This window comes from Tachyglossus aculeatus, assembly GCF_015852505.1.
Source record: "Tachyglossus aculeatus isolate mTacAcu1 chromosome 12 unlocalized genomic scaffold, mTacAcu1.pri SUPER_6_unloc_1, whole genome shotgun sequence".
NCBI classification, from domain to species: Eukaryota; Metazoa; Chordata; class Mammalia; order Monotremata; family Tachyglossidae; genus Tachyglossus; species Tachyglossus aculeatus.
The window spans coordinates 8452869-8477448 of record NW_024044828.1 but is presented as its reverse complement, the minus strand read 5'-3'; the positions used below and the strand labels follow the sequence as shown (position 1 = coordinate 8477448).

General features: G+C 39.3%; 1 protein-coding gene across 2 annotated transcripts in view; it reads left to right on the top strand.

Annotated features, from left to right (window-relative positions):
- The window catches only part of SEMA3A (semaphorin 3A), a 204222-nt gene that overhangs the window by 17777 nt on the left and 161865 nt on the right, over positions 1-24580 (top strand). The window contains exon 1 of one of the 2 annotated variants that reach the window (XM_038741340.1): positions 20110-20181. The exons of the other annotated variant lie outside the window; for it this stretch is intronic. The gene's annotated coding sequence lies outside the window, so the exon portion shown is untranslated. Of the gene's footprint in view, positions 1-20109; positions 20182-24580 lie in introns of those variants that run through there. 2 annotated transcript variants of the gene reach the window in all.

Sequence of the window (24580 nt, the reverse complement as noted above, 5' to 3'; positions counted from 1 at the left end):
AGGAAGGTGACACTAAGCACCCCAGGCCTTTAAATAACATTTCTGGGAGAAGAAATGCTTTTTGGAAAACACTTTCCCCTACCAGCAGGAATGAATGTCTGGGATATTTCTGACAGAGACTGCATTTTATTTCATTGTGGCTTTACCCTGATTACAATGCATTCAAACTATTCTACCTTTTGCCAGACATGTGGAAGCAATCAGTGTATGTAAATGATATGTGAAGGTGAGGTATAGTCTTAGCTTAAAAACACGGACTGTTGGTGGTTATAAATTATGACCACATCACATAGAGTAGCTTTCCTTTTAGCAGTAACTTTCTTTTTAAAAATAATCAGTGATGAATGGCTGAAACAGCTAGTGTTTTCTTAGCAAATTCCAATAAAAGGCTAATATAGTGTTGCTCTATGCTTTTGACTTTTGTTTTAGAACCCCACATTCAGGATGCATAATTTGCATGTTGAAGAACTGTTAAGTTATGAGAAGCTATAGCTTGAGGAAATAAAGTTAATCCATTTTTGGACAGCTTGGATGTATGGATGTAGGCCTTTTGAATTAATTAGAAAATATTTTAGGGGTTCTATGGAATTAGAACCATCCAATTTTTCTTTTGACTATGCTTCCAATTTGTTTTGAGTCTATGTTTTACTTATTTGACTTGTAAATATGTTTTAATAACATTTCATAGAAAAATGTAACACAAAAGACTGAGCCAAATGTCTTTTAAAAGGAAGTAGATACAGTGAAAAAAAATTTATTTTTCTTTCTTCAGCCACTAAAAAAAGGAGGTTTTATGTTTAACACTGTAGTACAGTTCCTCTGTGAATGTTTTATATGCCATCTGCTTTATGTAATACACTATATTACAGGAACATAAGTCTCAAATTGATGTTTTCAGCTTTGGAAATGCAAAATGACTAAGAAATTCAGGAGCAATACAGGAACTCCACAGGAATTATTTGAGGATGATTATTTAAACATAGTTGTGCCACCTATTTGAGCCAAAAGCCACATGCCAGGGAGAAGAAAACTGGTTCTCAAGCCATTTGTGGATCTTCCAAAGTCAAACTTCCCTCTTTCATCTCTGTCACACCTATCACCTGAGTGTTGTGGATCTGGAACTCCTGAAAAAAGCTTCTGAGATTTCCAAGGTGCATTTGACTAATCTGCCACATGCATTAAAAATCTGTATCAAATATTGAGTGACAACTTGAAGCACCACAGCAGACACATATGCCCACACCTTTCTATTAAAAACACGAACACTGATAATGAAATGGTTACCAAGGCAATGGGGCAAATTAATAAAGCATTCTTAGGAAAAGGAACAACCAAGCAAGCAATCCCACATAATTTTCATCTTCCCAAGGTAGCACTCCATTTCAGGGAAAAACAAAACAGTGCCTATTCCTCAAGCCAAAAAATGGAAATGCCCTAGAGTTTTGTTCCAGGAAATGCTATAGTCTGCTCTATCATGTGGAAGTTGGGAATCTAGGAGATCCTTGTGATGACATTGTAAGTGATGGAAACACCATTGGGGAGATTTTGCATAGCTTCCCATGTGGAAACAATTTTTGTTCTGGGGCTTCTGGGTGAGTTCAGCTCTGACGGCTAGACTAGGCTGAGAAAAATAAGGGGGGAAGACAAGGGAGGCATATTTTATAAACTATGGCTGAATCCTCAAAGGAGGGGTGTAGGGGTCCTAGTGCAAGCTTCACCAACAGGGCAGGCTTCAGACGGCACATGTATGAAGCAGCAGTCTGTGGACAGAACATCAAAAGGAGCATCTCCCTGGCTTGGCGGGGCAGATTGGTGTGGGTGCCAGGGCAGAAGGGGATGGATTTGGTGGAGAAGTCAGTGGGGAGGCCCTGTGGGAGGGGACAGGATAGTGGTGTGTGGGTAATGGGATTGTGGCACAGAAGTGATTTTTTGAGTCAGAAAATATTGCCGCAAGTAAGGAGTTCTCCCCATAAAAATGCTCTAGGTTTAGGGGTTCAAATGAAGTTACATAAACATTATTTCTCATTGCATCCACCCACAGAGTGGCATAATGGTGCTATTGAGAATGCTGTGTTCCCATAAAGTGCAGCATTATGACATCATACGGAACAGGAGAGGGTTCAGGATTTAGCCCCCCCCCCACCCCCCCCACCATCTCCTGGTGGCCAAATGTCTGAAACTGACCATGATCATCAGTATGTATCAGACTTGTAATGGTGCTTCTGATTCTTTTAAGGCTCACTCGCTCTACTCTTTTGTCTATATTTTTGTTATTTCCTGTACACTTTACTTCTTACTGCTCCCCTCCCACCCCCAATTCTGGAAAGTTCAGTGTGTAGCTACACAAGGAAGGAATCATGAGCAATAACCTCTTTGATCCCAGATCATTTTCAATCCAGAGAAACAGATTTGATGGTTAGAGTCACAATTCAGCTCCTATTAGTAATTAGTTTTAGTGTCTGTTTCCTCCAATAGTTTGTAAGCTCATGGACCACATGGCTCACCTCTACTAATTGTGTCATAATATTCCAAACGTTTAGCACAGTATTCTGAACATAGTACGTGCTCAATCATTCAATCAATCATCTTTCAACTGTATTTATTGAGCACTTACTGTGTGCAGAGCACTGTACTAAGCGCTTACATTCTAGAGTGGGGGAGACAGACATCAAAACAAGTAAACAGGCATCAATATAAATAAATAGAATTATAGCTCTGTTCATGTATACATAAGGGCTTTGGGGCAGGGGGAGAGCAAAGGGACTAGTCAAGGTGACACAGAAGGGAGGGGGAGCTGAGGAGTGGGGGTTTAGTCTGGGAAGGCCTCTTGGAGGAGGTGGGCCTTCAACAGGGCTTTGAAGGGGGGAAGAGTGATTGTTTGGTGGATTTAAGGAGAGAGGGCACTCCAGGCCAGAGGTAAGATGTGGGCCAAGAGTCAGTGGCGAGACAGCGAGATCGAGGCACAGTGAGAAAGGTTAGCACCAGAGGAGCAGAGTGTGAGGGCTGGGATATAGAAGAAGTAAGGGAGGTGAGGTAAGAAGGCACAAGGTGATGAAGAGCTTTAAGTCAATAGAGAGGAGTTTTTGTTTGATATGGAGGTTGATAGGCAACCACTAGAAGTTTTTGAGGAGCGGGGTGACATGCCCTGAACACCTGTGTAGAAAGGTAATCCAGGCAGTGGATCAATCAATCAACCAACAATCATATTTATTGAGTGCTTTCTGTGGGCATACCACTCTCCTCCTTTGAGATTGTGAGCCCGTTGTTGGGTAGGGATCATCTCTATATGTTGCCAACTTGTACTTCCCAAGCGCTTAGTACAGTGCTCTGTACACAGTAAGCGCTCAATAAATACAATTGAATGAATGAATGAATTAAGCACTCAGAAGAGTACAGTGTAACAGCATTAGTATACATGTTCCCTGCCTGAAAGGAACTTAGAGTCTAGAGGGAATGCTCAATAAATACTACCGATTAATTGAGAATTAGATATGGCCCCTTGGTCCCAAGGGATTCACAATATAAGAATAAGGAAAAATGATACAGTAATACAAAGACAAAATAAAAATAAGGACTTGAGAAATACAGTAATAATGTACTGTGGATTGAGCAGCGGAGTTTCAGGTTCCTCATCACAAGTCACAGCTTTACGCACAGCCACAACCATCCTGACCTTGTAAACATTTAGGAAGCATCAGACTGCTGTTGATAACTCAGCCTTCCATAGCTGGAGGAGAAACTGATAGGAAGCCTTGGTGGCATGGAAGCGGGGCAGAGACTCTTGCAAGTTGCAGGCCTTGACAGTCTGGTAATAAATGAAAGCATCTGGAGTCTCTTAAACCTGCTATCTCACCCTTTCAAATCTGCTACAGAGGTGCAGATATTAGAGTTATTTCCCAGGGCAAAGTCAAAAAAACAGGAAATTAAGTCAAATTTCCTGAAGAGGTGAATCTCTCCATGGTTCTATACCCTTCTCTGAATTTGAAAACTTTTAAACTATAGATAGTTGTCCATGGCCTATAGCTGAGGTAGGTTGAAAGGTAGGATGACTGGTGGGTATCTTCAAATTGGAAAGGTACTGGGCCCGCCCAGCCCTGTGTGAGCTCAACTTGGGTCCTGGCTGTCAATCTAAAATGGAAACTTTTTTTGAATCATTAAGATGGGAAATAGCAATTATAGCAATGTCACTCACTGGATTTTTTAGCCATTCCCACGTATACGGATATGATCTCAATGTCAGAAATTTTGGACCAAATCCTACAGTACAATTTGAGTGAGTTTCTGTGTTAAATAAATTGGGTTTTTTGTGGTGTTAAAACTCAGTAATTTCTAAAATCACCTCAGAATATCACACTGCATTTCATGAGCTTGCCAGAAATTAAGCAATCCAGTTATGTCATCCCTATAATTATTTGCAGTTCTCATTTTTCTTTTTCAAGGATTGACTTTTTGCTAATTTGTCCTAGTTAAAAGTGTTGAAAAGCACTGTGTGACCAAGTTAAATGAATGTTATTCAGTGAAACGAAAATATTTTAATTAATCAAAAAGTCCCACCGTAAGATGATAAAATCTAGTTTGTGTTAGTATGTAGCAAACACTAAATCAGTCTTGAAGACAGGTTAAAAGATATTTATTCACCCACGTTTTTACCAAGCCATGTATAAACATAACTATAAGGTTTTCCCTCCCCTTTCAGTCGTTATTTCTATGATAATAAAATAAGAAAACTCTGCCTATCCTTACCACAGTTGATTAGAATGAGTGAGGTTGAGAAATAGAAACTCCTCTACTTCTATCTATGAGGCTCCTTCCCAGCTCAAAGCAATTCCTGTTTGTAAACATTCTGTACTGGAAGCCAAAGCCAGACACTGCCCGATGTGGCCCAGATTGGCCAACAAAATATCAGTTCACTTAGATTTTCCCAGAATTGCAATGGCCTCAATCAATCTTTTTTATAAATAACATGTAACCCAAAGTACAAATTTTCACAAGAGGTCTTTCACTTCTCTCTGAAAGGCCTTCTTTAAGTTCTATCTTCTATGGCTGATCCTTGGAACAAAGGTTATTGGTTTAAGAGGTACTAGGATAAGCCCACATTATTATGCTCATAGTGTTAAAATATTATTGTTTAAATATTACCATGCACACACACAGTAGAACACCATCCAAGCTTCTCAACCTGCAGCCTCATGTTTATTCAACAGATTTGATTACAGCTGGGTCAGCTTCCTACTCAGACTAGCCATACGCCATTGCAAGCACAGTGCTTTTGAAAAGCAAAATTATTTTTATTTGGATGAAAAACCCTCCTAGGAATGGGAATATTGTAATTATATTGCTGAGGAAGTGACAAACAGAAGGTTTGAACTAATAGGGTGGCCAGGTGGTCTATGGTTTGGATGATGCCAGTCTTCGAGTTCTAATATTCAGCTGTAGGCAGGGAATGTGCCTACCAACTATGATATAGAGTACTCTCCCAAGCACTTAGTACAGTGTTCTGCACTCAGTAAGCACTCAATAAATACCATTTCTTGACTATTTCATTGCATTCCTCAAGTCATTTTCTTTGTTTCTGGGAGGGATAGCTACACTCAGCATTACTCAGAGGTCATGGGTTCAAATCCCAGCTCTGCCATTTGTCAGCTGTATGACTTTGGGCAGGTCACTTACCTTCTCTGTGCCTCAGTTACCTCATCTGTAAAATGGAGATTAAGACTGTGAGCCCCCCGTGGGACAACTTGATCACCTTGTAACCTCCCCAGTGCCTAGAATAGTGCTTTGCACATAGGAAGTGCTTAATAAATGCCATCATTATTATTATTATTATCCAAGCTGTGGTTGTCAGGGTGACTCCAGAATTATCCTGCAGCAGGAGGACCAGAAGCCACCCTCTGTCAGCTCCAAGCATTTGTTTAAGATCATAATAATTTCCTGTCATTCTCCAAGAGTGACTCTTATTCCAGATCAGTCAATTCTGAAGTTCTTCAATTACAGATTTGAGGAAATATCATTAGAAATCTGCAGTTTCTGCCAAGTTTCAATACAGGGACCCTGAGAGATGAGCGTGATATTCCAGTGGTTTGTCATAACATCTCCCAATATATAAATGATCTCATATCTAAGATGTTGATAAAAAAGATCTCTCATTTATTACGAAAGTATACATCAATCTAAGGGAATGTTTTCTATTAAACACAGGAAGCGGAAACCATTTGTGGTATAGGCCCCAGTGGAAAACACATTTGTACCATGTCTGATCCCTGTTCCGGTTTGGATATTCATTTTTTCAGTTGGCCCATCCTTGCCGTCAGTGTTTGTACCATTTACACCAATTTAGACCATTATTTAAATTGCTTAAACAATTTGACAGTAAACCACAGAATAACTTCTTATGTAGGTCTTATGCCAGGATTTTAGTCTACTGGAAAGGTTGCATCCTAAATGCTTGACACTGCCAAAAAAGCATGTTGAGTTTGTTGGGTTTTTTTCCCCTAGGAGAGAACTGTTTTAAATGTTGTCCAAGCTCTGAAAATTCAGAGATCTAAATCCAGGCCAATTGGACTTACCCTTCCCCATTCCAACCTGAGTAAAGCAAGCTTTTGGCAATGCATAGTGATATGAATTAAATGAAAGTTGTTTGTAATTATTAATTAGTATTATTGTATTTGTTATGAGTGCCTTATGTACTTTCCACTTCCTGGGGTGCACACAAGATAACAAAATCAGGCAGTCCTTGTTCCACAATGAGCTCACAAGCTAAGAGTAAGTAAGTAAGAGTAGGGAAGCAGTGTGGCTCAGTGGAAAGAGCCCGGGCTTTGGGGTCAGAGGTCATGGGTTCAAATGCCGGCTCCATCAACTGTCAAATGTGTGACTTTGGGCAAGTCACTTAACTTCTCTTTGCCCCAGTTCCCTCATCTGTAAAATAGGGATTAAGACTGTGAGCCCCCCGTGGAACAACCTGATCATCTTGTAACCTCCCCAGCACTTAGAACAGTGCTTTGCACATAGTAAGCAGTTAATAAATGCCATTATTATTATTATTATTAATTTATCAACTTTTTACATATGAGGAAACCAAGACACATAGATGCTTAGTGATTGCCCCAAATCACAATATGGGTCAGTGACAGAAAAAGATTAGCAGTCTCCAGGTTCCTGGTTCTGATTTCTAAGAGCTTTTTTCCACAGGGCAACAGGTAGCATCATTAGAGAGAACTCACAGTTCCAATACAGTGAAGCAGCATGACCAAAAGAACATGGGCCTAGGAGTCAGAGGATCTGTGTTCTGTTCCCAGCCCTGCTCCATGGCTGCTGCATGACCTTGGGCAAGTCACTTAAATTATTTGTGCCTCAGTTACCTCATCTGTAAAATGGGGGTTAAGACCGTGAGTCCTATGTGAGACAGATTATATCATATCCGATTAGCCTGTGTCTACCCCAGTGCTTAGGATAGCGCTTGGCACACATGAAGTGTTTAACAAATACCATTCAAAAATACTAGGCATTCCCATGCAGGTATTCAGTCATCCACATTTTGAGAAAGAAATGTGATTATGTCATTTAATAAAAAGGAATTATGAATTTCCTCTCTGAGCCTGTGTCTGACAGTGAACAATCATTTTAGGGAGGATTGCATTGTTAAATGTGGTCATGAGCAGTAATTTCTTCATAGTAAAACCAGATTTATCCCAATAAACATTTAATCAACATGTTATTTCAAATCAGTATGTCCTGCTATGCTCCAAGAAGGCTTCCTTCCAAAACGTTTGTTAGCCATTATGTAGACACCCGAAACAATCTGTCACCCCATATTCACCATTATAAACCCACCCCCACCCCCACACATGGAAGACTGCAGGGAGCGTATTTCAAAGAGTCATGTTGAAGACTACTCACACTATTCCTATTCTAGAGGAATCACACTGGTGCAGCTGCTATGGGATGTTATTTTTCTGATTTGCCTTAGGCTCCTATTATTCAGTGTTTCTCCAATGAACGTGTGTTGGAGGCAAGTGTTTTAGCCAAGCCTGGTGGGAAGGTCATGGGTCAGGAACTCAAGTCAAAGCAGAGTGGCAAAGGGGATAAAGCATAGGCCTGGGAGTCAGAAGGTCATGGGTTCTAATCCCAGCTCTGCCACTTGTCTGTTAGAGAAGCAGCGTGGCTCAGTGGAAAGAGCCTGGGCTTGGGAGTCAGAGGTCATGGGTTCAAATCCCAGCTCTGCCACTTGTCAGCTGTGTGACTTTGGGCAAGTAACTTAACTTCTCTGTGCCTCAGTTCCCTCATCTGTAAAATGGGGATTAAGACTGTGAGCCCCACATGGGACAATCTGATCACCTTGTATCCTCCCCAGCGCTTAGAACAGTGCTTTGCACATAGTAAGCACTTAACAAATGCCATCAAAAAAAGTCACAGGTTTTTTGCTAGCCGGCCCTGTGAATTTGAACAAGACCTCTATCCTCTGTTTCCCCCTCTCCATAACCGAAGGGATATTGTGACAGTAAAGTAAAACGGCTGAAGTACAGTGTCTAGGGAAAGATAGTGCTTTACAAATTCTAATGCTTCAGGGCTTCCACTAGGCAGTGTTCAGCATCACTTGGCAGGACTAGATTACCCGCGTTGGAGTCATGGAAAGCAGTCTGCTCACCATTACTTAAGTTTAAAGCAGTGTTGCTTCATTGAATGGTCAGGTAAGGAAAACAAATGAGAGCAGGATGCCTAAACACTCATTGTGGGCAGCATGGCTCAGTGGAAAGAGCCCAGACTTGGGAGTCAGAGGTCATGGGTTCTAATCCCGACTCCACCACATGTCTGCTATGTGACCTTGGGCAAGTCACTTAACTTCTCTGAGCCTCAGTTCCCTCATCTGTAAAATGGGGATTATGACTGTGAGCCCCATATGGGACAATCTGATCACTTTATACCCCCCCAGCTCTTAGAACAGTGCTTCGCACATAGTAAGAGCTTAACAAATGCCATTATTATTGAGGAGCAGCATGGCTCAGTGGAAAGAGCATGGGCTTGGGAGTCAGAGGTCATGGGTTCTAATCCCGACTCTGCCACTTCTCTGCTGTATGACCTTGAGCAAGTCACTATTTTTATGGCATTTATTAAGCGCTTACTATGTGCAAAGCACTGTTCTAAGCGCTGAGGAGGTTACAAGGTGATCAGGTTGTCCCACAGGGGGCTCACAGTCTTCATCCCCATTTTTACAGATGAGATAACTGAGGCACAGAGAAGTTAAGTTACTTACCCAAAGTCACACAGCTGACAATTGGCGGAGCCAGGATTTGAACCCATGACCTCTGACTCCAAAGCCCGCGCTCTTTTCCACTGAGCCACACTGCTTCTCTAACAACTTCTCTGTGCCTCAGTTCCCTCATCTGTAAAATGGGGATTAATACTGTGAGCCCCACATGGGACAGCCTGATTACCTTGTATCACCCAAGCACTTAGAACAGTGCTTGGCACATAGTAGGCGCTTAACAAATACCACCATTATTATGTTTCTGTTTATTGCTGTATTATACTCTCCCAAGTGCTTAGTGCAGTGTTTTGCACACAGTAAGCCCTCAATAAATACAACTGAATGAGTGAATGAATGAATGAGATGAGCTGCTGATTGGTGGCGCCACCTGCAAATCCTGAGGGAAGAATCAATTATTCAAAGACATACTGAAGCCCAGTCTTAAACACCTACTGGTATGGGGCAGGTCAATGCAATAGCCACTTGGTTGGCTCCCCTTAAACAAAGGCTTCCTGAAGAATGAGATAGCAAGAGGAAGGCTTAAAAGCAGAATTGGGTGCTACAATCCTATTAGTACAACAGGGATCTGTATTTTTATTGAAACAGTGCAAGAGGGAGAGTTGGTCCTGCATTGATTTTTTTTAACCACGCTAATGCATTTGAACAGAATATAAGCCATCAGTATTGCCATCTTCAAAAAACTGAAAGACACCAACGCTGGCTCAGAGGTTTTTTGTGAGGTGGGTAGACTGTTACCCCTTCTCACTCCCTACAGATGATACCAAACCACATTGGCCAGTGGGGGAAAGAGGGCAGATGGTGGAGGAGGAAGTGAAGAAGAAAAGGAGAGATGGCATTGCCTCTGCTTCAGGGCTCTGTGCATAAGAGTTCTGAGAGGGACCACTGGGAGGGATGTGGAGGAGCTCCTGGAAAAGGGAACTGTGGCAGCCAAAGCTGTGACGGCTGTCATACCTTGTGGCCTACTGGATAGAGTATTTGCCTGGGAGGCAGAAGGCTCTTTCCTTCATCTGCTGTGTGACTTCGGGCAAGTCACTTCACTTCTCTGTGCCTCAGTTACCTGATTTGTAAAATGAGGATTAATATTGTGAACTCCGTGTGGGACAGGGACTTTGTCTGGCCTGATTTGCTTGTATCATTCTCAGCACTTAGTACAGTAATCGCTTAAGAAATGCCACAATTATTATTATTATTTTGTCTACCTACTTCTTCCTGTTCCTCCTCCACTTCTTACTGCTTCCTTTTAAAAGCACTGCCAAAACCTGGTTCTGAAGTTGCCAGGGCCTGTGTCACTACCACATGCAATGCAGCATCTCTGTTTTCCTCCTGCCACTTCTGGTAGTTTCCTCAGAACTTGAGATAAACCAGTTTTAGTCAGTGACCACCTTAGAGGCTACGACTATCCAGTTAATAATATTAGTACCCTTAATAACCAGGCATTGGCACTTTAGGCAGTAAAGAGTCTTCAGAGCATAAGGACAAAGTAAAATCCTATTTTATTCAAGAACATGGATCCAGTTCTCACATGTATAATCCTTAAGGGTTCCCCTAGAATTTGGAAGTCTTTTTGTTAAGTCAGTTTCAAATTACCATTACAGTGGGATCCAAAATGCTGTTATATTAAAGCCCCATTCAGTATTTAAAATATTGGGTAGAAACAGGGATGAGATCTGAAATTATGAGCTCTGGTAATGTGGGACATTCTCAATGTATTCTCATTTATAGGGAAAACTGGGGAGTGTCCAGGTTATGAAGAAATCAACCCAATTTAAAGGGAAACTTGGAATTTTTAGAGAGTCACAACCTTAAAAATCAGAATTTTTTGTCAAAGGCCTAAATTAGAAGCAGATACACTGTTTCTTGTTTTGTTACATGGTTACAACTTTCTCTTATCTCAAAGCAGAGACATTTATAACATGGTGTAAAGCTACAGAGGCTCAACTGTCTAAACATAATTTTTCTCTTTCTCCTTGAAAAAGGATTTTGGAGTCTCTTAACATTAGATAAAAGGTAACCATTTCATTTATATTAAGAAATAATGCTTCCAGCAAACCTTTGAAAAGAGTCCATAAACTCCTTTAGTTTCTAATTTCATTCATTTATCAAAAAGGTTGCCAAAACTTAGAGAACCTTTAAGTGAACCAGGTCCAAGTTTTTAGCAAGGTTGGGCTGATATTCCGGTGCTGGGGGGAATTTATAGTGTAGAAGGGAAGTCATGCGAAGTACAGTGGTTTCTGCATTTATTATGACCTAAACCAGCCATAACAGAAAAGTTTGAGTAGCATTTTGTATGTGGTTCTTTGGGTCCAAGATCCCATACATGCTATATGAAATATTAAAAAATATTACCCAGTACCTATTACAGTTGAGAACTTCATAACTTCTGGTTTTACAATTCTTCCTTTTTCTTAATTTTTATTCTCCATGGCACGGACTCATACATAGGGAAGCAGCATGGAAGGAGCATGGTCCTGGGAGTCGGAGGAACTGGGTTCTAATTCCGGCTCTGCCACATACCTGTTGTGTGACCTTGACGAGTCACTTAATTGATCTCGTTTCCTCATCTGCCAAATCGGGATTCAGTACCTGTTCTCCCTCTTGTTTCAAATGTGACTCTCATGTGGGACATGATTATCATGTATCTACTCCAACACTTAATAAAGTGGTTGGCACAAATCGCTTATCAAATACCTCAATTATTGCATAACACACATCACTTGTGTGCTTGCAAAATGGATAAGGTGTCTTGGAGTTTCTCTCAAAAACATCTTGGAATCTCTCTTAACAAAGAGCCATATCTCAATGTAAAGCTTTGCCTAGATTTAAGTCCCTAAAGCCTAAAATCCAGTAGAATAAGTGGATTTTTTTCCCTAACATATAGACATAGTCTGGGATTAACTTTTCAGAAATATTTTCCATTACTTTGCCTCCACATGCTAGTAATATTTCTCGTCGATAGATTTGCTAGAACCTAGGGATTTCATAGTTCATTCTGGAAAGAAGTCATTCTTCTTCTGTAATGTGTGGAGGTCCCTGGGTAGATTGGAATACTCTAGATCATGTACTGATGCTGCTCTACTTAGCTTAAATCAGACCTAAGGAATGTTAACTGCAAAAATATCTGCCAAAAAAATAGAGTAAGAAAAAAAAAGAATATGCTTTTTACCTCCAGTAGCAAAATGATTAATATGAAATATTTTTCCCCATATTGAGTTTAACAGAATCATACACATTTAGCATCCTTTGATTTTTGAAGGTGCCACTACTGATGACAAGATTCTATCCATTCATAACACTGTGGCTAAAGATACCACTACAGGACTGACACTACATTCTACATTGTTTCATGTATAAATAGATCCATGATATGTTAATCAGTCAATCAATCATATTTATTTAGTGCTTTCTGTGTGCAGAGCACTGTACTAAATAAATGCTCGTTCTCCTTCCTTCTTAGATTCTGAATCCCATTAGGGAAAGGGAGTGTGCGTAACTTGATTAACTTGCTTCTTCCCCAGCATTTAGTACAGAGTTCGAACATAGAAAATGTTTTATACATTTTAATTTAATTGTGGTATTTGCTAAGCACTTACTTTGTTCCAGGCACTGTAGAAAACACTGGGTAGATAAAAGAAAATCAGATTGGACACTGTCCCTGTCCCACATGGGGCTCACAGTCACAATCCCCATTTTACAGATGAGGTAACTGAGGCCCAGGTAAGAGAAATGTCCTGCCCAAGGTCACACAGCATACACGTGGAGGAGCTGGGGTTAGAACCCATGACCTTCTGACTCCCGGGCCCATGCTCTATCCATTATGCCACGCTGCTTCCCAGTAATAAATACCACAATTATTATTATTACTATTAAAGTTTTTGCTGTAGGAGAGTAACCCTTCATCTGCTAGATTGTAGGGTCCTTAAGGGAAGGGGTCATATCTACTAACTCTATTATACCATTCCATGCTTTCAGTACAAGCTCTGAACTGAGTGTTTGGTAAATATGATTGGTTGATTGGTTATGATCAAGAGGGAAAAACAGATATTAAAACTAATTACTGCTAGGCGAAGCAACAGAATATAAGGATATATATATGCTGTGGGGGTGGGGTGAGTATCAAAGGGTTTAGGGGTTAAGGACCAAACCCACAAGTGTCTAGAATATGATTCAATAGGTGGCACTGGTGAAACCGTTCTAGACACTGGACTTTTTTTTTTCTTTTACTATTTCTTAATTTCTCCACATATTGGATATCCTGCTGTCTTCAGTAGCAGAATTCTCTTACAGCTTTAATTTGTGTTTTGCCAATGAGAATCTGTGTTTGTGCCTAGGATGTCTTAGAGATAAGCTGGTATACAACATATCTTTTCTCCTGCAGAATTGTCAGTCTCTAACTGAACATGCAAAAGCAACCACAGTCACTGGGTGCGTTGGCATAAGTGTGTGTCTGTAGAGCAGGGTCATTTGTTTAAAGCAGTTCTGAACCACAGTAGGACTTTTGAAGAAGTGGCTAGCATCTTTTCTGGAAGAGTTTCCCAATGGAGGGGAAGTGTATTTTCACACCAGCTCTCAGATACCACATTTCTATCGGACAAATTATACCTGTCATACAAAACTGCTTGCCTCCCATGGCAGCTTCAACTCTAACTCTACTAACTCCTTCATCATGCTTGAGGATCTTTGTGTTTTTACCTTAAAAACACAATCGACAATCTCAAAAAATTGTCGAAAATGTACTGAGAAATTTTCATCTACCTGGAAATTTACAAATAATTCAAAAAGAGTTCTCTCACACCCTACTGTGTGGTGGCCTAAATGAATATCTGGACAATTTGGTGGTCAACAATGGCCCAGTGTTCCGTACAAAAGAGAAGACTTTAGGTTACCATGGAAACAGGGCAAAACCAATCTCCATACCTGAAATATGTATTTTGAGTTTGACTTCCCCTGAATGAAATCTTCCATTTGCTTTAGTTGCAGAGTACTAGGTCCAGAGGAACTTATGTGAAGAAAATCATAACTGGAAAATTCAGGATTTGAGTCAGTGTCATGCTGAAGAGAACTGCAAGTTAAATCTAATACTATAGCAAGTTAGAGATATTGTGTATCAGAAACTGTAATTAGATTTAAGGAGATAAGGGTCATTTCTCCAAACCAGTTTCAAATTTGAAAAAAAAGTGTTTTATGTATTGAAAGATGGTGAATACTTCCTTTGTATGATTTCACTTTCTTTGCTTCTAAATCTATATGGGAATAACAAAAGTGCATTTTTTAACCCTTATTTCAACCCTGTCTGGTTTATATTACTTTACTGATGGTGCATCAAATCCAGGAAATTCCGACGGGCATGCTCCAGTTTAATTAGACTAAAATATATTTAACAAAACTTCTAATGTGCGTACATCAAAATAAAATATGTTTCTTTTATTTACTTCATAATCTTGTGGTTATGGAGCATATGAAACTTGAGTAAATGTGTGGGTTTTTCTTATTAAAACCTTTCATCCCCCAGCAAAAAATAAACATATAAATAAAAAATGACTCAATCTTCATTGCCCTCCTTGCGGTTTGTACAGTCTGAAATGCAGATGGATTCAACTACCAAAAGTACACACACCAAGTGTTACAACTATAGACTTAGTTTGTACAGCAGTGATTTAAGTGGAATTTAATTCTGCACGGCTGCCCATGTGCTATTAGGCTGGCATATTACCCACACTGGGAGCTCTATCAGGTTTTCCAAATCGACTAATCTTTTTGTGTAATTTTTTTTTACTAGAGTTTGGTGCACTTTTTATACTTTTAAAAGATGAAAGTATTTAAGTGATGTTTCCACAAATTCCTAGAAATCATAATGGTAAAATTACTGGTGAGGGAATGTGGAAATGTCCTCTCTTCTCTAGGAGAGAGGGTTATTTTTCATAGAGCCAACTGCTCCCACGTCCTCTTCACCTTTGAATAATGGAGGATATTCCCAAGGAGACTTTTCTGCTTTGAAATTGAAGTCTGTATTCACTTTCTTGAAAAAAACATTGGTGATTTAGAAAGGCATTCTATATTTTGGTATTTGTATACTAATTCAAATGACTATTTAGAGAATTTTGAACATCATTCTTTATAATTCAGTGCGATATTGTATTCCATCACTGGCAGCTCAATTACTTTCTTCCACCATCTGTTCTTTCTTTCTTTTTCTAACTGCCAAAAATCAATAGAATTCAATGAGCAGAAATGAGCTGTTCAGTAACCTAACCATTTTGTTTCACAGTACACTGACCTGGTTCCTACACTGGTCTCATTTAATTAACTAAACTCTATGGTTAATAAAACTGCACATTAATCAAATTGTAAACACCCCGGAGTGTTACAAAACCAACTAAAATGTTATTGTTTCAATATCAATGCTTTAAGATGGCAGTCCTTGGCAAAAGTCAAGCTACAGACTGCCTCTGATCTGTGCATGGAAAAACCTTTGATACAACTACAGCTTTCCATGAAGATCTAGGGGAGTACATGACACCTACATTCTAATTGATTGGAATAATTAAAAATCCACAGGAACTGGTAATGCATTCTTAAATTTAGAAGCGGATTCTTGAGATACACACTTCTGTAGAACAAAGCAAAAAACACAAGCAGAAACTGCCAGATTATTCAAGTCCCATATGTAAAACTGTCTAGGTCTTGAAGCCAAGAGTCCAATTCATCTTATTGTAATTGTTGTGAAGATAAATAGAGCAGTAATTTGGAGAAATTTGAGACAGGGATTTCAAAAAGCTCAAATAGTCATAATGATTAATATTTTCAGGGAGGTTGATGATTACACAAAATGGTGAGGCAGAAAAGCATGCCTACAGAAATTTCATTAAAAGAACTGCCACCCCAAAATGCCACAAACCTAAACCATCTGTAAAAGACTATCTACATTACATTTTCATTGACTTTAGTTCTCAATATTTTTTTTCAGATTAGAAAAAAAATCATATTTTAAATGAAGTATTATGGTGTTCAGGAATAGAAATGGGATGAGATGAAAGACAAAGCACCTGGAAGAGAAAAGATGAGGTTTTGCTTTTTATTTTTATCATTATAGTGGAGTTGTTCATCAGCACCAGTAGTGCCATGCTGGATGTGCCTTGCAAACATAACAGCAGGGTCAGGGTAATTTAACAGTGCACCTGAAAAGCTCATTCATCTTCTCAACTAGATCATCATTAAAGTTTCATTATGCTTAGTGAAGTCTTACTTCTTTTATTCCCTTCCTTTTCAATACTTTTGTTTCATAACATTTGCTGTTTTAAAATCCACTCATTTTCACTAGATCTGAAAATTTAAATGATGAATGAAATCTTCTTGGATTGACAAGGGCTTTGATTGGTGATTATATAAGTCATTTCCAATTATTGCCTTATCCTACTGTAGAGTCTTTTTTGACTTCTGCAACAAACTTCAGGCATTAATTTTGTGCATGATTGCTGCCACAGTAGTGTTCCTCATTTTGTTTTTGTATATCCTAGTTCATATGTAATAAGCAACTTCCTTCTTTCATTTCCAGGGAGTCGAAAAATTTGCCTCACTATTATCAGGATCTCAATCTAGTTGCTGGTGGTGCGGTTGCAGAGTTCAAGATATGTCCAATTATCAGTTGTACCACAACCCTGAGATAGTCATCATTACTTGCACTGCCTTAGTTTTTCTGTCTGGAAATTGAGGATTGTTTGGGTTAACAAATAAGTATTTTACTTTTGAAGTCAATTTTGTTAAATCTCTTGAAAGAAATCCTTGCATTGTCAAGGACTGATTTATCTGAACAAGTGTCTCTTGAAATGAAGGTATCTGATAAGACACAAACAGCACACTACATGATTCTTCATTTTGTTAACATTTGCTTTGGGTCTTCAGAGTTCTTATGTTAGACATGCAAAAATGATTAGTTCTGTTATGAAGGATATGGCTAATTGGGATAATGAGTTTTTCACAGTGGTCTTTTTGCATAGTTGCTGCTGAGCAATCAGTTACAGGGAAATGAAGATTTTACTAGAGGGTTGAGCCGTATGAAAACTGCATATCAGAACCGCCAAACCAGATGGGTTTTTTTTTTAGTATTTCCATAGTGGTGGATTTCATTGTGAACCTGATACCTCAGTCCAAGGTCTACAACATCCAGAGGTGATTTGAAAAACTCACTGGTAAATTTGAGCAGTGGAGATGGTTAATCCATACAATTCAGATGGTTAATCCATACAATTCAGGATTAAAGTCAGTTAGAAATGCATCTAACCACACTGGATGTTTGCCCAATGCAAATTCAAAGAAACACTTCCAGAATAGGTGATGTTGCTATGGCCAACTTTTGTGCATGACTAGAGAGCATAGTTAGGATTAGAAGCATTCTACCCTGGCTTCGTTGTGTAATCCTAGGGCCCAATATATAGCTCTGTTGAGTCTCAGTTTCTGCCACCAAAATGTGGGCATGATAATAGTTGCATTGGTTCAAAGAATTCTGATGCCTGTACTTTAACGTCTGCCATAATGAGGCATTTCACTATGGGTAAAACACCAAGAGGGAACTAGGAACATCCTTCCAAACAGATGACCCTATCTGGGCTCGGCATGTTGCTTAATCAGAAGAAACTGTTCATGCACAGTTTGGGATTGGCTGACTAGAGCAGTTACCCTAAATATGAGGTTTTGCAAGTTGACTACACCCAATGTTATACAGGAATGGGGAAAACAGTTCATATTAATTGAAATTGATCAGAAACCCTGATAAAACGTTTGATTTTTGGAGGACACCAGCCTTTCCTGAATCAGCGCTTAGTACAGTGCTCTGCACATGGTAAGCACTCAATAAATACAATTGAATGAATGAATGAGTTTCTCATTTATGTACACAAACCTCGGGAAGACTGGCAGTTGCTGTTGCTGCTGTGGCTATCGTTGTGACTCTGGACTCTGAACTGTGAAGAACCTGAAATTCCATTCACCTAGTCACAGTCGCCTACAGATCTTGATTTGTAGCCTGTATGTTGTCCTAGTGTTTTGTTTCATCTGTCCATATGTGTCTGTCACCCATTTCCTCCCATCCCTATTCAGTTTTAGCTTCGTCCCTTGATGGCCAGGGACCATGTCTAATTTAATAATGATGATGGCATTTGATAAGCGCTTATTATGTGCCGAGCAGTGTTCTAAGCACTGGGGTAGATATGAGGTAATCAGGTTGTCCCACATGGGGCTCACAGTCTTAATCCCCATTTTACAGGTGAGGTAACTGAGGCACAGAGAAGTCTAGTGACTCACCCAAAGTCACACAGCTGATCAGGGGCGGAGCCAGGATTAGGCCCCATGACCTCTGACTACCAAACCCGTGCTCTTTCCACTAAGCCACGCTGCTTCTATTCACAGGTGGATAATTTCCACCTGTATATTATCTACCAGTGCTTAGGACAGTGCTCTGCACTCAGAAAGCACTTAATAATAATTATGGTATTTGTTAGGTGTTTACTATGGGTCAAGCATTGTTCTAAGCAGTGGGGTAGATGCGAGGTAATCAGGTTGGACACGGTCCTTGTCCCACATGGGGCTCAAAGTCTAAATCTCCATTTTATAGAAGAGGTAACTGAGGCACAGAGAAGTTATGTGACTTTCCCAAGGTCACACAGCAGGCAAGTGGTGGAGCCGGGATTAGAACCCAGGTCCTTCTGACTCCTAGGCCTGTGCTCTATCCACTTGGCCAGGCGGCTTCCACTAAGCCAGGTGAGTATTACTCTTCACACTATTTCTCCACCAAGTGCCACTTCACCATTTCTGTGTCATCTAAGCACTTGAGTTCTAATCTCCATGTCCATCCTTGGACCTTAGCACTCTATTATTTCCTCCTACCTCTCTGTCTCCCCTTTAGATTATAAGGTCCTTGAAGGAGGGATCATGTCTACTAATTCTTCAGTATTTGCCCAAGTGCATAGGAGAGTAGGCACTTAGTAAATACCAGTGATTGACTAAATGCCTAAACTATAGCACAGATAATAGCTAGCTGAAGGATTTTTCCAAGGAGGAAATGGAAAATATTTCTATGTAAGTATATATTTCTTGTAATTCCTTCTTCTGATATCCTGGTAGTAGAGTGGTCTGCACTCAGTAACTGCATAATAAATGACATTGATTTGATTGGTAGACTTTTGGTAATAGAATCTAATTACATACTGATGCCTTCCCAGTTCTAATGCTTTATTCCTCTCTTTCATGCATAAAGTTTGCTTGAAAATGGAGTTAAATATACCGGAAAGGGCATATTTCTTCACATCATTTTCACTGTAGATGAGTAAGGAATAATTGGCCTGATGATAAGGATGAAATGCCAGTGTGGGGTGCCTTACTTTTTCTATTAATTTCTGTTTCAATAAAACCTCTTGCGGCTAAAGGAGGAAAAATTAATAGTGCAGAGGAGTGGGTTGGAGTTTGGCCATTTGGGATTTGCAAGAGTCAGTGTGCGATTTTGTCTTAGTGAACATCAAGCACATCCAACGAGAGCGATTAGAACAATAAAATATAGGATTCTGTGTCAGCTGTGGATTGCAAACAAAACGAAAGAGTTTCTCACATGCAGTACATGCTGAACAGGAAAAGGGAGCTACTTGTTAACTAGATTGACTTCTGAAGAATAGTAAAAATGAAATTGTATTACCTGCAGTATTCGTGTAGCTCTTTCAAGTAAGTCACTTTCAGTTAGGCGACAGCCTCCGGACTATTGGCTGTTCTTCCAGACTCTTTCTCTAGTTTATGAGCTCATCATGAGTGAGACGTTGAAGTCACAATGCACCCTCACCCCACTGATAAGGCCAGTATCAAAGTTCTAGTATCCTTTAGCAAATCTGCCTGAAAATAAGGCTGTTGGAGCCAAAGGCCTCCCACAAATTGAGGTTAGTATTGTGCTTTCTCATTCTGGTCTTGACAGTATTCTTCAATATCTTTCTTTTGCTAGATTCCTAATTTGTGAAATCATGGTCTCCTGATTGCCTATCATCTGCCCTCTTCCTTCATCCTCAAACTTACTGAGAGCTTCTAAGTTTAGGTAGAGACTTTCTGAGTCAATGCAGTGTTTTAGTGACAAGGCTTTGTAGTTAATTTGCTTTCTATATTCAATATTCTATTTATGTTTCTGAGGTACATATTTATATTGAATCTAATTTTGGTGAAGTTGAGGGCTAGCATGTTCGTCTTTTTCCAGATGAAAAATATTGTAAACACAAAATCAAGAAAACTATTAATTCTTGTGCCCAAATCTTGACTTTTTCAGAACTCTTTAAGGGCTGGAATAGTCTCCCTGTTTGACATATTTACCATTTCATTTCCATTTGCATTATACATGAGTTGGTATCCGACTGTTTGGATCTGTTTGCTATCAATTAAGTTTGGTACAAACTGGGTAGACTGGAGGGGTGGGTGACTTTTTTTTAATAATGATCAAGTACTTATTATGTGTCAAGCACTCGCCTGAACACTGGGGTAAAAACAAAGTATTCAGGCAATATACAGTCCCTTTCCCACATGGGGCTCACAGTCAAGAAGGAGGGAGAACAGGTATTGAATTCCCCATGTGCACTTAAGGAAACTTAGGCACAGAAAAGTTAAGTGACTTTCCCAAGATAACACAGTGGGCAAGTAGTGTTGCTGAGATTAAAACCCAGGCTCTCTTGCTTTCAGGCCCATGCTTTATTCACTAGGTCATGCTGTTTCCAGTGAATGGTTTTCGATTTGCTACTTCTCTTCTTATCTTTTCCAGTCTTCCTTTGTTAGCATAAACCTAGATCTCAGTGTAACCCTACCCAAATGGAGCAGCTTTCACCCCAAATCTCCAAGGAAGTTTTCTCTATGTTGCAGTTTTTAAGATCAACTTGAGGATATTTATTAACTGTTTTCCTTCCCTTCTTCATAGTATCCCTTACCTTAATGGGAGCTTGAAATCAGGGGATCAAAGACTGTCCTTTAAGTAGCAGACACAGTCTCTATCCCCAGGGAGGTTCCAATCCAAGAACCTGATCCTATGCGGCTTATATTAAATAGGACATAAAAATCAACATTAGTTCTGGATCTCAAGTATTTGGTCCAGAGCTCTTCAGAACTGGAAGGTAACTTGGTCCTTGATTTGCCTCTTGTTATGGCCTAAAGTCACAGTGACAACTCCTAAATATCAGATGATGCAGGACATCTCTCACTCTTTCTCTCTTGTTGTATATACTTGGCTTGGGCAGACACTTGATCTACTCTTTGGCAATCTCTAAGAACTCGCAGTGCCCATTTATAAGAGATTTTTAGCACTAGTAGGTGTGAGGTCCTTTTTCAGTTAGAACACCTTCCACAAACAGCATTGACAGTATTTTTCCAGTACCTTAAGGAATGGAATAGCCACGTATGGAAAATTGTCATGTTGCTCATGGTTCATCGCTGAACAGCAAGATGTGAAGTACAACTCCTGAGTAAATCATACATTTGTTTCTGCAGATAGGATCCCTTTTAGACTACAAGTCCCGTGTGGGCTCGGACCTATCTTTTCCATCTATTGTACTTTAAACAGTACAAATACCATTGGCTGATCACAGAGGACAGTTACAGTACTGTCCTCCATATGAGGTTCTTAAGAGGTTGAGGGAAGTAATCCATCAATTAAAGTACAGAAACCTGTGTGTTTGCTATATCCTACCACAAAACGTAAAACTCATATTTCATAAATGAAACTCTGCTTTTCTTTAATATCTTACACTTTTCACTGGGCTGTAAGTACCTCGAGGGCACAAATCATATCTAGTAATGTTATTGCTCTCTCAAGTGCTTATGCTCTGCATAAAGTAGAAGCTCAATGAACACCATTAACTGACTGCCAGGTAAAATATGTGTGTTTCTTTTTGTTGTTAGTACTTGGCATTAAGAAATATTGGATGGCTTCAAGAAGATTAAGATCTCTAACAATTAATCACATCTTTTAATGGGAGAGGAACATCTCCATGGTGCTATTTGTGGAATGCTTTCAGGAGTGATATTCTGTACTATATGTCATTTTAGTTACTGTAACTGAGCAGAGTGAATGAGGATCTTCAATGGATAAAAATACTTTAGTGCATAAAGTAAACCTTTTCAGAATATGAAATGAGGTCTCTAGGATAAAAGCAAACCCCAGGTGTAACTCAATGAGTCACTCATCTTTCTTTGTTGTTTAAAATGATAAAAAGTACATGGTTGTAGTTGGTGGAGAGGTGACTATTACTAAGTAGTCCCCAGAGTGCATCTAAATGGATGATATCTGACTTTCTTGCAGATCAGTACCATAAAAATTAAGTTGGACAAACAGCGTCAAATGATATATTTCAGGAAATTGAAAGAAACAGTCCATATTCTTTTCTGTAAGGCAATGAGATGTTATACACTGATAGTCAAATAATTGAATTTTAGTTGTTCTTAATTTCCTGAAAATGTATAGCACATTCTTTTAAAGGCAAATATTAGTGCCTTTCAATAAAACTTAGCTATAAACATCGTCAACACTATAAACATTCTACTCAGAGTTAAATCCTACAAGGACCTAAAGCAAAGTATGTTTACATAAAGAAACAAAACTCTCAGAATTGGGAATTAGGTAGAGGATATAAACAGTACTGAAGTAAGCAGTTTTCTGATGTATGGAATCCTTTTCCTTTACCATTCTAGTGCAGCTATCAAAGCACTAAATAAACTGGAAATTTTAACCATTAAATAGTTTACAAGTGCAACTTCTCTAAGGTGTTTGGCCAATGTAAGGGTCTTGTCCAATTTACTTTCAGCTTGCCTTTAGGTCCTACAAATTATAACAATAATTAAATTGGGGATACCTAACTGTTTTCTATATGCCAAACACTGTGCTAAGCACTGGGATAGGTATAGTATAATCACAAGCATTGTTCTTACTCTCATTTCAGCATCCACTAGGTTTTTCAGGCCATTACATGTGTAGTGTAAATACAAGTAAACATTCTCATCCTGCAGTTCTCTTAGGCTTCCAAAATATAAGATGGAAAGAAGGTCATGAAGATTAGGCCCAAGTTTCTGAACAAGACTGTGCATAGATCCTCCCAAACCAAACTTACACAGATTTTTTAGGATGGAGACATTGCAACCCAAACTGAAAATTGCATCTAACACTGATATAGAACAGTCAATTTTGTGTGTTTGCGTTTATGTATAAAGCTGCCCTTCAGGCTTTGAAGATATGCCTCCTGACAGTAAGATTTTATCGCTATGTGAGTGTGACTGATAAACTCAATGCATAAGAACATAGGCCAACCTCCTTGATAAAAGACCGAAAATGAGAAGAGAAGCAAAGTTAACTCCAGGCTTTTTAGGGGCCTCTTAGAGGGCAGAAGGGAACCATCCTAATCGAAGCTTTCTGTTGATGGTATTTTGTCTAAATGATGAGACACCAAGATGACGATACTAAGTTGTGTCAATACAATTAATGGGACATGTTTAAGACTAGATCTCAGATTCAGTATCTATTCCTTTACTAAGACTTTTTTTGTTATTGGGTAACTTATTATTGCCTAAGATTGCATCAACAATCTTGCTGTGTTTTTTAACAACATGAGTCCAGTGATTGAATTACAAGTTTAGTTAGGTAATGCATTTCTTTAGCAGCAAATTAATGTGATGTCTGAGGGCTTTGCTATAACTAGTGTGAAGAGACAGTGTTCTCATTTTATGTTTTTTTCCTAGTTACTATGTCAGCTCCTTCGGAAATTCTGGACTGGGAGACTGCCTGAGATACATTGGGAGTTTCACGTTAAAATCTTTTACTATTTGTTAACAGGATTTATGTGCCATACTTTCTTAGAAAATGTACAGTGATTTGAAAAAAAAAAACTCTTTTCAAATGTTTTTCAATAACACAGGTGCTAAGAAAGTATAAAAAAAAGAATGTTTTCTTTATTATTAAGCAGGATGTACCAGATGCCACTAGGGTACCTCCAAGGAATGCATTACTTTGCTTGGATATGTAGCTGGGTGTAAAAATTTTGATTAGAATTTTCCTGGAACTCTAAATCTAAATTTCAGGGCTATGGATTTGTACCATTTGCAAATAATTGATTCCTATTGGGTGCAGAAATTAGTTTTGCTAATATTTTGGATGACAGTCCTGTAGTTCCTCTAGCCAGAGCCATCTAGGAAATTTATCCTTGGCTGTCAAAAGCAGAATAAGTGTAATTTACATTTGCATTGCCAAAGCACTCTACCCTGACCAAGGAGGGAAGCTGCTTCTCCCTTAAATCTTAAACCTTAAATGCATTCTCA